The sequence below is a fragment of the Halictus rubicundus genome, chromosome 9, assembly GCF_050948215.1.
Source record: "Halictus rubicundus isolate RS-2024b chromosome 9, iyHalRubi1_principal, whole genome shotgun sequence".
In the NCBI taxonomy this organism is placed as follows: Eukaryota; Metazoa; Arthropoda; class Insecta; order Hymenoptera; family Halictidae; genus Halictus; species Halictus rubicundus.
Window position 1 is genome coordinate 4,935,727 of NC_135157.1, and position 16,005 is coordinate 4,951,731.

The 16,005-nt window shown below is 46.8% G+C and overlaps 1 protein-coding gene and 1 long non-coding RNA gene across 2 annotated transcripts in view; both read right to left on the reverse strand.

Annotated features, from left to right (window-relative positions):
* Positions 1 to 16,005, reverse strand: part of LOC143356914 (uncharacterized) — a 167,971-nt gene that overhangs the window by 135,851 nt on the left and 16,115 nt on the right. The window lies entirely within an intron of this gene.
* Positions 1 to 16,005, reverse strand: part of Klu (zinc finger protein klumpfuss) — a 63,662-nt gene that overhangs the window by 47,357 nt on the left and 300 nt on the right. The window lies entirely within an intron of this gene.

Below are 16,005 nucleotides of genomic sequence, written 5' to 3' on the forward strand. Positions count from 1 at the left end.
GAGGTGGCCGATATAAAGGGACGAAGGGAGCGAAAATCAACCACCCTAACACGTTGCTTGAAATCTCAATCGCGAGTTCTCGCGTCACGGAGGAAAATCTGGGACGAAATCGTCGCCGCTGCCGTCAATCGCTGACGAAAGCAACACGTATTTGACCCTCATCTTCCACGGATAATCTCGGCGAATACACTTACGTATGCAGATCTTATTAACGGAGGATTCGCCGGACGTAAATCGTCGACGAGAAAGATATTCGGAAAAGGAAAAAGAGCGCGACCAGGCAAATCGAGATCCGCCAATTAATCGCGCTCCAACACCTTGAACCAGCGATGCGCCGATCGATTCTGAATTTTACGGTCTCCCGCGACGGTAATGCTAGCGCCTATTATTTCAATGAGTAATTCCGCGGAGAATTTATGCGCGGGCTTGCCCCGCTGTCTGGATGCACGCGAAGGCGCCGATCGAATTTGCCCGCAAAAACCGCGTGTGTAATGAGTGGAACGTTCGAAGTAAGTTAAGTACAACACCGCGACCCGGTTTTTGCTCGCTTTTTACCGTTGAATTTTTGCAAAAAGTCTACACGTGATTTTCTTCCAATAGCGTTTCCTCTATTTCTCAACCGCGAAGAATTCTGCGTTCTCGCTCGGCTGACATCCGAAGCCGCTCTTGAGCACCTCGGACAATTTCAACTCTCTCTCGGGAAGCCGCGCAAACGAATCAAGAAACGTTTACATGCGTTTACGAGTGCGCACGAAACCAGTCGTAATTTTTATACAAGCAAGTCCTGGCCACATTTTTCGGGCGTCATCTGTTAATATCAATAATCGACGGGTGGTCACGATAAATATTAATAGCGTGTTATTAAGTAAACTTGGCCAAGTTACGTGCGGGCGCGATCGGTAGCGCACGCACGCCGCGCCGACGCGGCTCCGTAATTACGATTTGGGCGTAAACGAAAGTCCGAGCCGAGATTTCTACAATAACCGCGGCCGCCGCTGTCGTCGCGATTTGCTCTCGTGTTAGCGAACTCGCGACACCGATGGCTAGATTAATCGACCGAAAGTTCATTGGAGCAGCTCTTATATAATAACCGGTTGCAATTGGCGTCATTAGCGGGTCTACGAGCGGACTTAATCAACACTCGACAGTGTCGCCACCTTTGCCATCAAAACCCGTTGTCACGCCGAATTGATATTCGTCCATTTATGACGTCGGCCATAGTACTCGACACTTGGCTCGCGCATGGCGATGGCGTGAAACTGTGACGGTCGATCGATCGCGGCCCGATAATTTCGATCTCTCTATCTCTCTCCCCACGTGTCGCTTCGCGAGAGAGAGAGAGAGAGAGAGAGAGAGAGAGAGAAAGAGAGAGGGGAAAGAAAACCAGTGGAAGGGAAATCGGCAAAAGCAAAAGGAGGGAAAACTAAAAGCAGAAATCATCGGGTACGGGCAATTAACTCTTATCGGTGCAGTCGGGACAGACTGATTAGGCCAGAATACAGATTATTTTCTCGCGATTCCGATATTTAATGCGTATCTCGCGCTATCGATAACGGCGATCTCCTATCGACGCCGGGAGCTCTAACAGATAATTATCGGCTAACTCGTTACGAGCGTTCGTCTCTGACTCGAACGATCGGGTATAGGTCTCTGCAGCTGAACCGAATATCAAACCTGAGCGCGCTGTAAATTATTGTTGACAGGCAAGATCGAACCGTGACTATCGCCGCGCCATCGAGAGTATGCTCGCGCTTATCAGTTACAAAGCATTAGAGGAGCGTTTTCGTATGGGAAACTGTCGAACATCGATACCATACGGGAGCCAGAGGCTGCGCGAAAGTACCTTTAAAGGCGGCACAGCACAATGGAGAGTCGCGGAGACGGAATATAAGGCGAAGAAAAACTGTCGGTAGAATATGGAGGCCCCGTATCTGGAGAAGGAGGAGGAGAAAGAGGAGGAGGAACGAGGCGAAGAAGTAGCAGCGAAGAGAATTTATTACCGGACGAGACGCGGGTCCCCGAAGAGGGAAGAGCGAGCATAAGCAGTTAGGGTACCTGCACGAACAAATAACGGAGAGGTGGGAGGGCCACGATACCTACAAATGAGGGACGCGCGTGCGAGAGAGAAAGAGAAAGCCGTGGAAAGAGAGAAGAGGAGAACCAGAGAAGAGAAAGAGAAATCTCTGGAGAGGTCCAGCCTCACTGTAACAGGTGTACGGAGCGGGCTTCACGGAGAATTGCCCTCCGCAGCTGAACCACGTGAAACTCGGATTTACGCCTGACAGTTAATGGCATAATTTTTTCGACTGCCAGCTGAAGATAAGGATTAATTAAAGGAACGCGCGAGACCGGGTGACGCGACGCGACTGGTTACATTGCAACGAATCCAATCGAAAGAGATTGGAAGAGACACGTATAACTCGTACGATCTTAATATCAACCGGGACATTGTAGAACGGCCTGCCGATTTTAATGCGGTGCACGGGATGATGAAGTACGCCCGCAGCTGGGATTGCGGCTAACTACCCGCGCGTAATTGCCGGCTACCCTCGCGGGACAGCTGTGGCCGTCGGCTAACGAAATATCAAAAACGTCGCGTATCAACGCGAATCACCTCGTCGCGTCGTCGGGGATCGCTTGTCAAAAATATATTCCCGCGATGGTACCGGTTGCTGCAAGGACGACGGCCGCCCGGCTTTATGGGAACCACTGGCCGAGGGAACCGGCGCGCGGCGCGGCGCTGGAACGCCGAGAGAGCAAAAGCCTGCCCCGGGAACCAGCGAACGAAGATCCGATCGCCGATAACGCTCTCTACGGGCGCATACGAGAGCGCACCGGGGGTAAGGTGGGTCCGTACCTCATTTTCGGCCGAGGGCACGTGGTTGGTTACCGATATCTCGATTCTTCTACTTGCTCCTTCTCCCCTCTCCCTCTACCAGCCGTCCACCACCCTCGTCTTCCACCGTCGCTATCCGTGTACCCACGCGCGCGCGATCACGGACGAGGCCAAATACCTGTTCGGATCGGGTAAAAAGCAAAAGAGAGCAGCGAAAGCGGGCGATGACGAAGAGCGAAGGACGAGAGAGGAGAACGATGGGTCGACGACGCCGAAGAGACTCGTTAACTCCGGTAGCCAGGCTCTTTGGCGACTTCACGATCACGGCAGGTATGTACACCTACTTAACGACCCGGCCCAACCCAGCTACCTGCTCGACTATAGAGAACGATCGTTTTCCTAGCGCCGGCGCGGCAATCGTTCAGCGGGCCGTTACGGAAGCGAGTAACCGCAACCGAGAACCGTCGAGCGCCGTCGCCGTCGCCGCCGCCGCCTGGAATAACCGGACACGAAGGATGAGCCGCGAGACCAGCGCACCGGCACGAGGATTCAGATTTAACTGCAGATCGCGATTAGCGATCGGGGAAATTCTGGCTTATCGGGCCTGGTTTCCACGATTCCTATATCGCGTCTACCCGCGGCACGAAGGCGTAATGATCCTTTTGGTTCTCTCTCGATTCCACGGTTCGATCGACCGCGCCGTTTCGTCGCTCGATGCGAACAGCAACACGAGGAACACTGTCGACGCGCAGTTGTTTCGACGGGTGTGTGCAAGCCGGCGAGAGAACAGGGGGTTCCCGGGATCGCACGTGTGCCAGCCGAGAGCGGCGGCGGCGCAGCCTCTGAAACGAGATGCGCGACCTTGAACTCGAACCCGAGGGTCGATCGATAGGCGCCACGCGCCTCTCCCGACCTATATAAACACCGGGAATTCCGGGAGAGAACGGCGCTCCGGACTACCGCGTGGCTCGATGCGTTACCGGACGTGAATCCGTTACGATATCAACCCTGAAGAGCTCTCTTTAATTTCACTAGTTGTACGACATATGGAAAGCCTGGTGGCTGTTTCGTTTAGAATATTTTTCATTTGATTATTTCATTCTATTACTATCATTATGGAACGTATTCAAGGATATGCTCACTATGTCAAATGAAAACATTGATTGATAGGCTTTTCACGAAGAACATTCTTCACGAAAACAGTAAAATATCTCAGCAGCGGTAAATTTTAGGACAAATACACTTTAGTATATTTATAGTCGAAATACGCCAATCTATCGAAATCGGGCATAAAAAGTTGGACATTGCATTAAAAAAAAAAACAATGGTGTCCTCTATATTCTCTGTACGCCTTCACTTGCAAGAATATCATTTACACCATATTATGTAGTTTCTTAAATCCTACAATTTTTGTAAGTAACATTTTCTCGTATTGTTTGAGATAACCAAGATATTCAAGTGAGAGTTCGTGGGATACATTGTGTATATATTGTTTATACGAACGTTTATTCGCACTTCAACGTCCACCTCGTGAGATATTTAATCGTTTGCATGTTCACACCGTTCGGAACTAACGACCAGATTTTTGCAGACACCCGCTCGAACGGTTAATGCTCGGAAGTCAGCGTTGGAATATTTACTGCGTGGGAAGGTGACAGTCCCGCCGACTTCTACACCGAGTCCTTGATAAGATTTTTCCTCGCGGGAAAAGTGGTCGCATAATCGAGAAAACCGGGACAAATAGTCGAGACAAATCTTCCTGTCGCGCGAGCGAAGTCAATCGCGCCTGACTTTGCCGAAGCGGTCGCGTGGGCGTTAATTACTCCGTTAAAACCAGCTCGCGTTAGTGGGAGTATTACACGAGACGTGGGCACGGAACGTCGGACAGATACGAGCGACTATCGCCCGGCTCGTTGTAAGTATATTACACCGTCGCGCACGCCGATAGACACGGTTCGCGATCATTTTTCTCCTCGCTCGTTTTAAGCTGATCAAAAACCACCCAAGTATCTCGGCTGACCGATAGACGCGCGCTAACGCACGGCTGCTAAGCGGTGTTTATGCGGTACGTTGCTAAACTGAGATTTAGATCGGTTCGTATCGTGAATCATGGTTGAAAATTACATTTCAGCCGGATCGTTTGCGGTCGGTTCGCACATCGTTTCCGTATTAATCCAGTAGTAGCATGAAAAGTGAAATTCGAAACCTAAAAATAAAATATTCTACCATTCTTAAATGTCTTCTGAATCGATAAATTACATTCGAAGAGGTTCGATCGATTTCGTAAGCTGAAGTCGAAAAAAAAAAAACGATTAATTAAATCGAACTGCTATCGTTGAAAATAGCCACTCATTAGCTGGAAACAAGGCTCGCTATAAAATCTGCATAATAACATAGCCGACTGAAATACCGTTTCGTCAGAGTACGTTCGCGTCGAAACGTGCCTCGTAACCGTTTCTGGCAACGTTCGCAAACGTTGCATCTACCTACGATTTGTTTTTTGAAAAAAAAAGACACCTAACATAGTAAGGTGCACAGTATTAACCAAAACTGGTGCATCTCGAGCAATTCGACTGTCTAGCTCTCTTGAAACGCTTATGCGATGCATGTGTGTGTTCATTATAGTCTCTGAAATTTATTGTGCTACAATTATTGAAATTATAAAAATGAACTCGTGGAAAATTATTGAATAGACTCAAGGTTGGGTGCACGTGAGAGACATGTATAAGATTATTGTTTCGTCTCTATCACTTCCTCTCATAATTTTGAGATCAAGATCTGGACAAGAAATCTTTAATACCAAAGCTTTCAAATTACTTAGCAAGCAAAATGACTATTTCCAGAATTACTTCCCCGAGTCCTACTTCTATAAGGAGATTGTGTCATTGTTAACATCTGACAGCCCATAACACAATGCTAACAATATCTGATGTGGTCACAGCGGGTATAAAAATGCGGAAGGAGATTAAACGAACATAGATTACCCTACTTCGTTTCGTCCGACACTCTAAATACGGAACGATGGAAAATAAAATGATTAGGTTGCTACTACATATCTTATGATGGAAAATTAAAAATAATCATCTTTAGCGTCTGATAGCCATTGCGTCTCTGAAACAATATTCTAAGGCAAGGGGTTAAACACTTACGAATCATCCCTCATCGCAGAAGGTCATCCTATTTGATCGCTAGCATAGGGGTTAAAAGTATCGTCTATCGTACAGGAGACATGCCTGAGCGGTGTTATGTTTACACTCCTCGGCGTCCGAGGCCTCCCGAGCTTCGCGATCCGTCACGGGGTATACCCCGAGGTAGTGGGGATAATTCCGCGACATTTATCGTTCGGGACTTGGCGACATATATAGAGAAATCATGGTATTCCTAATTATGGTGGCTGTGAATGAAACCATAAGGCAAAGGGTTAAAGCTTGACAACAGTGTGCATTCAAGATTTACCCTGACAGAGGAGGATGTGCGTTGCACGAGCGCGCACCCCGACCGAGAGATGGTTCGGTTTGTAGGGTGGCACAGTTTCTGCCACGAGCGCGGTGTAGAGAGCAATATTGATTTCCAGTGTGGCACACGGCGAGGAGATATTCCCCGGTGTGCATCCCAGCGTGCAACCCAACCAACCTGCTGGCTGGCATGAGCCGCGCGCGCACAGGGATGAAATTCACGGTCAAGGACGCCGCTACAACCCCTCCAGCTCTCACATTTCTCTCGGGCAACCCTCGCTCTCACCCACCACTGTTGCCCAGGCAATCCATGCGGTAACGCTTCACGGTACGGTTAACAACTCTATCCTCTGGCTCCGCGTTATCGCTGCCTTCTATCTCCTCGAAACTCCACCTCTTTCGCGTCCGTGCTTGTGCCCCTGTAAAATGCGCATGCAAGCGCGAGCGAGCGAGCCGCGAAGATCGGCACGGTCCGATAAAAATGAAAATATTTTATCAAGGCGCCTATGGCTCCTCCATTTCTGTTGTATTTTAATCGGCGCGCTTCAAACGGAACCGAACGAAAGGACGCGACGCGACGCGACGCGACGCGTGCGCGCACGAGGCACGAGGAGGAAGACTGGATGGCGTGCATATTAGCATAACGTAGGAACGTTCGAAATGAAAATTTATGCCGAAGAGGACCGATTCACGAGGACAATCTGCAATGCGACGGGATACACGGATCCCGGTGAAACAGCGGGGATTTACGCAACGCGACACGCACTTTCGATCCTCTCTCTCTCTTTGTCTCTCGTCGGAAATCGACCATGGACGGAGAGACCCGGATAAAATATCGTCCGAGGGGATTGCGTCGCGAGCCAGCGTTACACCTGCGAGCCGGTGAAGAAACGGACCGTGAGCAACCACCTACGCACCGCACCGTTCCGTTCGGTCCCATTATAGTCCGCTCGACGAATTAAACGGACGAAGATTCACACGGGTTCTCTCGCTCGATAGCCTTGCTCGGCCGCCTCATCTCGCGCGCATAATTTCGTGTGAAGCTGTTGTCATCGCGGCGTTATGTCCCGTTTATAAATATTATTCGAGGTGAGAGACAGAGAGAGAGAGAGAGAGAGAGAAGTTGTCGACGCTTTAAATACAGAATATTTTATTTGATCCGGAGACCCGGCGCCATTACCACGGTTAAATATGAACCGATCGGATGGCGCTAACGAGACACGAAACGTTACGTGATCCACGCGAGCCAGGCAACAGAAAAATACAATGATGCGATCCGAACGCGCGTGAACGTCTAATCGAGTCCGAGTACCGTTCGTAACCTAAATTCGGTCGAGTATTTTTCGCCAGCGCCCTCCGCCCTCCATCTCGCCGGGATGAAACGTATCATTCGAGAGCTTTTCTTCCGAGCGACGCCGTTCATTCTGTTCATTAGACCATTAGACTAACAATGCCGAGTGGCCTTTCTGGAACGTTTACATTTCCAGTGTAATAGCCACTAGCGCAAACTACGAGCCCGTACAGGCTGCAATTTGCATGATATATATCTCTACGAAATGCGTGTACGCTCTTTGTACGCGCAGGTGACAATTCACGCGGCGTGGTATCGCCGCGCGAAATTTGCCCTCGAGTAAGATTAGCATAATGGCCGATCATTACACCGGCGTCATCCGATTTCCGTGGGCGTACGGTCGAAATCGCGAGAACCGCGGCCGATGTTCGCCAACGGACGAAAGATTCGTCGACTGTACATATTGTAGAATCTTTAAAAACCTGGAACAGGCTCTTAGTGGAACAGTGTTTGAGATTAAAAGCTTGCCGACATCGACGAAACACGGGAGCCTAAATATATTTCCTAGTTTAACCCTTTGCACTCGAAGCTGTTTCAACTCCAAAACGAAATTTCTTCCACATTTCTTTTAACCTAGAATATTTCCCACCTATATATTTGTTTTTTTTTCATGTTATACATACGAAAATAGTACAATTTACTCGTACACTACTGAAACGTTTAGTAATTTATTAAATACAAACAATGTAAAAAATATTTTGAATAATGATACAGCAATTTTTAGTGACGGCTTACAGTTGCCATTCGAGTACTAAGGGTTAACAGTACTGGACGGGTCGAAATGATCTATTAAGTGCTCTATTAAAATGATTATTTTCAGACTTTTCCTTAATGAAACTATAAATTAATGAAACTATAAAGATTCTTTCACAGAAAACGATTGATTAAATTTCTAAATTTTTAAGTGCTCAGTAGGTTCGGTGCTAGTACATACTAGATTTACCAGACTGTTCAAGAGGAAAACTAATTTGCATACAATACAAATCAGACATTTTTAATTCTCGGTGATTCCAACGTTGAACGGATTCAAAATTTGACCACTTGATACACTTTTAGCATTTAACCCTTCATACTATCTTTGTGTAACGTTTTAACTTTAACTTGAGCAAAACGAACAAACATGACAGCAATCAAATGTTAATACCAAACACAATCAGAATTCTTGACAGGTGACGATAGTCACCTTTAGGATGCACAAAGACGACTATAGTCACCTTTAAAAGTGAGTGTTCAACGTCGACCGATTATAGCCACCAGCACAGGCGAAACAGTTCATTTAGGATCGAAAACGTATGCGAGAGCGTGAAGTGCAGTTGTTGGTTATATTTTCTTGACGAAAAAAAAAATTATAAATGTTACTGAAATGTGTAGGGTAAGTCCGAGAAAATCCGACCAATGTTAATATATGTTAAAAACAAGAGTAGGGCGGTGTGCCGCATAAAAGCGGAACAAATTAATCAGCTTGTTGTTGATCTCTTACTTTATTTTGTAGAATTACTCATGAAAATTAAAAGCTTTGCGAAAGTGTGAAGGTTTTTTGACGGAGTTATAGTGTTAGTGATATTTGAAAAATAGATAAGTTTATTTACAATATCCCCGATATTAGGGGATATAATATACATAAGAATGTAGCCTCAATAATACGTATGTAACTGTTTTTATTTGGGTCAGGTAGTGACGAGTTACCAACAAATGAACGCGACTGAAACCCAATATCAGGACTTGTCATTACATGTCATTTTTTAAAAGCTGCGGCCATAGTGTATATAAGCGTTTGGTCTTTACTGTATTTAGTATTCATGTTTCCATTATAATGTTTATGTACCTTCAGTTCTCTTTTCTGTAAAAGTTTTTCTCTCGTTTCTAATCTTTCTATTGTATTCTTCATCATGTTGAAATAAATCTCATATGAGTTTTTCTATAATAAAAAAAAAAAGAAATAACGAACGCGACAGTAATTAAAGCTTAATCGCATTATTCTTGACAGGTGACAATGGACACTTTTAGGAGAGCTCGAGGTCACCTTCAAGAGTGAGCAACCACCGGCACAGACGAAAGAGTTACTTCCGAGCCGAATAATAATTTCCTCTCGAGAAGCAGGAAAGTTTATTGTAGAGCCGCATCACACTCGATCCAGTTGCCGGCGCGGCGTCGCGTCAGGTCCGTCTCCCACCGCGAGGAGTCTGGCTTACAATTTATTCGCCGAGTATCGGCCGTGGATCGTTAAATCGTTAATCGGAGGCCATTACGATCGTCAACGATCAATACCGTCATCTTTGTTATCGTCTCTGTCCTTCGCGGAGCACGGATCGTCGATTGGCTGTGCGGAACGAGAAAGGCGCAGATACAGGACTCGATCTCATCGAATCGGCGATTGGATCACACGGTGAAGAAGCTCGATGCGTATCTCGGGACCGAGTGTATTGGTGGCGTGGTGGCTGCTGGTGCCGAGGCGAGCAGGTACGCGGCGTGGTCGGTGGCGTGGCAGGCCCCCCTGATATCGGTGTCTATAGGTATAGGTAAATGGCCAACTGGATGACTACGGGCGTTTGATTAAGCGCGGTAGCTGCGGAGCCCGGCGAGCTACCGGCGAGCGCGATCGTTCGCGCAATTACGCCAAATGGATTTCCTAATTGCGGCGCCGTGCCACAAGAGATTGCTCATGTTCGAACATCCCGCACGAACGAATCGGCACCGAGAGCCCGATGATACCGGTCCAAACGCGTTCCCCTCCGTCCTCTCTTTCCGTTTCTTGCCTCGTGCTCGCGTGGGTTTGCGGCAACCGCGCCGAGGAAGACGTGTATGTACATCTCTCCTCCGTGGTTCCGGTTCAATCAGCCGTGGATCGATTTATCGACACCACGCGAACCCACCGCGCTGGAAACCCGGAGAACGGATTTACGGGAGTTACAGTGTGGTCCGTTTCGATCATCGAACGGCAGGAGGGAATTAATGAAGCCGGAGAGCTTTCGCCGAACGCTATTATAGACCGGCCATTTCCGAGTCCCGCTGAGGGGATAATCCATTTCAGCTTAGAAACGGCGAAATTTCAAATCAAGGAGCACAGGGTCGACACGACCCTTGTATCTGCTCCAAAATTGCAAGACGATACTATAGAGCTGGCAAGTGCACTACACCTCCGGGTCACCGAGTTCGTTCGTCTGTTCACGAATGTGTACCATTATGGGGTCAAATGCTTATGCTCCAGCTAATAGCTTGATACTCTGGCGAGCCGTGTACCATGTAATAGCGAAGCTGGCTGGTATAGGTTCGGCATTGACGGCCAGGAAAGAAGAATACAAACCACGTGTGTAATCGTGTTTGGGTCCTCTCGCTGCATATAATCTTATCGAGCAGATAGCGCGTACTTTAATCCTCGCTTATTCTATTTCTGTACGGCGGCTGTCCCCGGTCCGTGGTGAGAGTAAGACGACCCGCGAGAACGGCAGCAAAAGGGTGGCAAAGGTGGCGGAGTAGAAGGGGGCAAGATTGCAGGGGCTGCGTCAAGGAGCGCAGCACCGAAAGGCCTTGGATCTGCATAGCAAATTGGCGATCGATATACGGTCACCGCACGGTGAATCGCGCGAGCCTCGAATTAAAGCTTATAACTTTCATGTCCGGCGCAATGTATCATTATGCGCGGGGCGGCCCTGGTCTTGATGCAGCTGCCCGCATGCGGCGCGCGCGAGCGAGCGAGCGAGTGTGCAACGCGGTGCAACGCGGTGCAACCGCGTTTGCACGCTCGGCGACCGGCGCGGCGTGGCGCTGCAACGACGGCGGGCGCGAATATGTGCATAAAGCACGATAAATCGTCCACGCGCGGCAGAGATACGGATCGACGAATGACAAGTCACTCGATGGGCGGTGCTCCGGGATCTTTTTCGCTTTCGCGACCTCCGTGAAAAAGATCGCGAATTATGCAACCGGTGGTGGAAACCGCGCGAACGGTCGGTGCAGCGCATAGTTGCGTGAGACGAGGTGGCGATCAGCCTATCCGACGAGACTATTAGACCAATGGAAACGTGCTCGACGTCTAGTCACGCCTGTCGCATAGGTCAAACGTGCACGTTGTCGCACGCAAAACGCTCTCTCTGTCGCGCAATCCTGCCTGTCTCTCCTTCCCCCCTGTGCTCCTTGATACACTTATCGACGATGCAACGATTCCCGGTATGCAACCGAAAAAAAACACACACACACACACACACACACACGCGCACGCATACAGTGGGAATAAGCATGTTCGATGCGGCGCGTTTTGCGAAGTCAACAGGCAAAAACGATATTTCCTCGCGGCGCTCCACGAGCGCACGCAGATGGAACCACCTGGAAGATCACCGGAGACCGATCGACAAGAAGTGTTTTTGTTGCTCGGCGTGCTTGCAAACGAAACCGGACAGCCGTGACACCTGACACCCGGTGCACTCTCTGACGCCGTCTCTTTTTCCCGCACGGCCGACCGGCGACGCCGCCACCGACTTCTTCGCTTATCGCCGTACGTTCGGCCGATTAAGACAATAGAGGTTCGCACGACTGGCTTACACACGTTCCTTGCCGAAGGCGACAATGAACCCTGGGCGGGCGGCGCGGCGCTCGGGAACGCCGAGGTTGGTGTACATACCTCATTGTATCGCTTCTGTTGACGAACATCGATTCCATCGGTACTTCCCCTTTAACCCTTTGACCGCGACGCGCTTACCTCGATACCATCAGCAATTTGCGGCCTGGCATTCGATTAACAATCGCCCCGACTGGCGGAAATGATTCACGATACGATAATAGCTACAATTAAATTCTAACGAACGTGGAAAAAAGATGGCAGTTTCGGAAGCAGCTTTCGATATTCACTCGTTCCACAATGCATCGAGGCAGAGCTTCGGAGCCCACAGAATTTCTCCAATGATCATTTAACTATACGTCTCGAAAATAAAATGTTAATAGTGCCACTAGGAGCTCTTGGTTTTATCGAAATTTTACTACGCAAAGGAAATAGATTGGGGTACATAATAATAATAATAATAATAATATTGCTTTATTCAGCCTTACGGCCAAGAATTGGACTCGGTTTACAATAACCTATGAATACAAAAAATAACTATCTTATCCATGCATTAATTCTCTCTCTCTCTCCCTCTCTCTCCCCTTCCCTCTTCGACTCACCCATCCCTACCCTGACTACTCTACCTATATTCTGCCTGTTCCTATTCTTATTCCGATTATTGCACCATTTCTATAGATTGGGGTACATCAAAATCCCAGTTCCAGTGGGCCTTCAATCCAGTTAAGGGTTAAGGTTTAATTGTCTCGGTAAACGCGGTGAATCGATCGGAATTTTCTTCCTTGTTCGAATCGTTCAACTATAGGCGATCGGAGAATGTGGAAATAGGAAATATTTTTATTGTGATGGTACGTGCGTTTTTGGGGAACTGTGTTGAACCGACGTAGAAGAATCAAACGGGTCAAAATTTGGTCATTCTTCGGAAAGATGAATAGTCATGCTGATGATGTTTCGTTATACTGTGAGAGGACGAAATGAATAGGGAACGCGACGGGAATGGAGTGAAGAGAAGGAAGAAATTTAGGTCTGTTCTGCGACGCGCGGGAAATTCGTTTACGCGAGGGAATTTTTAGTCGAACGGTCACGCGCGATGCTCGTATACGTTGGCAACATCAACACAAAGGATTAGCACGCGCACGTCATGCCTAGCACGCGCATCAAAGTCACGAGCCGTGAAGGGACACGCGTAAAAGAGATTGGTCGTAGCAGATCGTTCTACGTGGCTGGTCTGACGCGCGTGTTCGCTCCACTTCCGACATTAAGCCACCCTCGCACGTGACGCAGCAGGTTGGAGCGACAGAGATTTTCCGAGTGCGCCTGTTAAAAAGTTTGAAAGCAATGGATCGAGAAATTGCAGGCCATGTCGACAACGACTATCGTCACCGAACTACACAAGCTTTTGAAAACGAAATTTGCGTTCAATGAACTATTTCATTCTTCAATCGTGCTTCCACGAAATTCGAATTACCTATTTTCTTTCTATCTTCCGAATCCAATTCAACCCTTTGCAGACAAAGACTGCCACCTAGGCGGTCAAAAATTATTATTCTAACATAATATCAAATTCTCATTAAACACATTTTTTCATTCATTCAAGTTAGATCTTTGGTACATCGTTCTGTCTCATCGAGTGTTCCCTATCGTATACGATTTCGTACACCGTTCTTGTCAGCAAAGGGTTAAATCACTTCAGTATAATCGACTTTATCTCGCTGTTGTATAATTTAATAATTGAATTAATCTGCCAAATGCAAAAGATTTAACTATGTTAAATAAAGTTCTACAGTCATAAATTCGCGTTAGCAAAAGGATCTAAGCAACAATCGTTTTAATCAATGCGCGCCCTTTTGATCAAATTGAACCTATTAGCTGTGACTTCAAGGTCTACCGATACAATCGTATACACGAAAAGTGTATGTAGGTCGCCAGTAAATTATGTACGATGCACCACATTCGCTGTTTCATAAAAGTGATACAATGAATACTGCATATCTGAATACTGACAACTGCTTCGATGTTTTCTCATTCGGTATTGGTTTCACTGCTGCTAATATCGAATGGTGAATCATCTGAGCTAGTCGCAACAATTTTTTATGTGAACGTGGTGCCACAAAATATTGACTTGAGTAGGAGCATGTCACATTTAAAGCCTCAATAGGTTTCTTCATGTTTATAATCACTTCGTTCTCGAATAATCGTGACATTGCATTCAAGAAAACAACGTCCTGCAAACGACAACTCCAAAATTGAATTCTTTCAAATGCGAAAACTGTCATAATATCGAGTCAAACTCGTGATGAAGACTTTCAACAGAATTTTCTAAATATGTATATTATTAATTCCCTTTTTTTTTATCGTAGGCAATATTTAGCAACTGCGGAACACGTGGTTATACAATAAATATAAATTTTAATGAAGTTACTGAAGTTCTAATCATTGTAATCATAAAATAAATTGTAGTGCAAGGGGTTAAAAAAGAAAATTATAATTGACCTAAATATATCTAGTTCGACGCGGAAAGAGTTGGACGAATAGTTCTTTTGAAACCATGAATGGAATCGCGACAGCAGAACGTTCGACGCGCAGAGGTTTCAATTTGATCTGTCGACGATAATATCGGACGAGTTTATAAATTTGTTACGACGTCGTAGAAGGGAAAAGGTCGAGCGTGAAAAGAGACGATCACACGCGTCCACCCTAACGCGCGCATCCGCTCTACTTCCGACGCTTAGCGCCGCGACGCTTCAATGATCTCGGGGCTCACGGTACTAAACCGCCCTCGCACGCGACGATAGGTGCAGAATTGTGTGACACGGATTATGAATGCACTCCGGTGTCCAGTAAACGTGAGAAAAATGGAGCTTTTAGGCCGTTCGATCATTATCGCAACGTCGTTCTCCACCAACAAATTTTAATCGCCAAATTAATATACAGAATGACCGGTGGCACGACCGAAAAAAGGGTGATTATTCTACGTAAGAAAGTGATTCGAAAGTCTACAGGACATTTTTTGCATACGATACTTTATGCGTAAGAAAACAGAGTTTGAATATTCGGCGAACACGCGTGCCACTGAATAGGCATCGTCTGACATGTCTGTTCATGACCTACCGGTTCTACTTACAAATTTTAAGCACACGAACTTGGCGGATTTTCAAAGCGGATTTTCTCGAACACAAAGCCTCTTACGAAAAAATTGTACTCTACATTTTCCACTTACGTTTCCATGTAGAATCACTCCCGTTTCAGCTCAGTTACCGATCACCCCGTATATTTTCAAGTTCTTCGCTTCCAGCAAATGAATAAACTACTCCCGTCTTCCCCCGTGAAAACGATGATATCCCCCTTTCAAATCTGTACAATTGCTTATGACTTTATTATACAAACACATTTCACGTTCGTTAAATTTATAAACTGTATAAAAATTTTTAAAAAATGAGTTTCTCCTAATTTTTACATTTATGTTTTTCATTTTCCCCGTTTGAACCGCTGTATTGTGTTCTATATATAGGTTTAAAGCCTAGCTATGTTTCGCTGTATATTAACGAATATATGTGCATTATCCTCCCACCGTATTTGCAAGATTGATCACATTATTCAAAGCGTAAGCAACATTATTAAACACCGCAAAAATATAATATATTTACTACAAAATTCGTGACACCGAGGGGAATGTTTCCCGATTCAAAATTCGAGGATTGAAACGAGCATGCGCGGGCGTCGTGGACAGGGAACATTGACTTTTCGAAGTCGACGTGGAAAACGATACGGGAAACAACACGGTGGTCTCGCGGTAAATACGATCGAT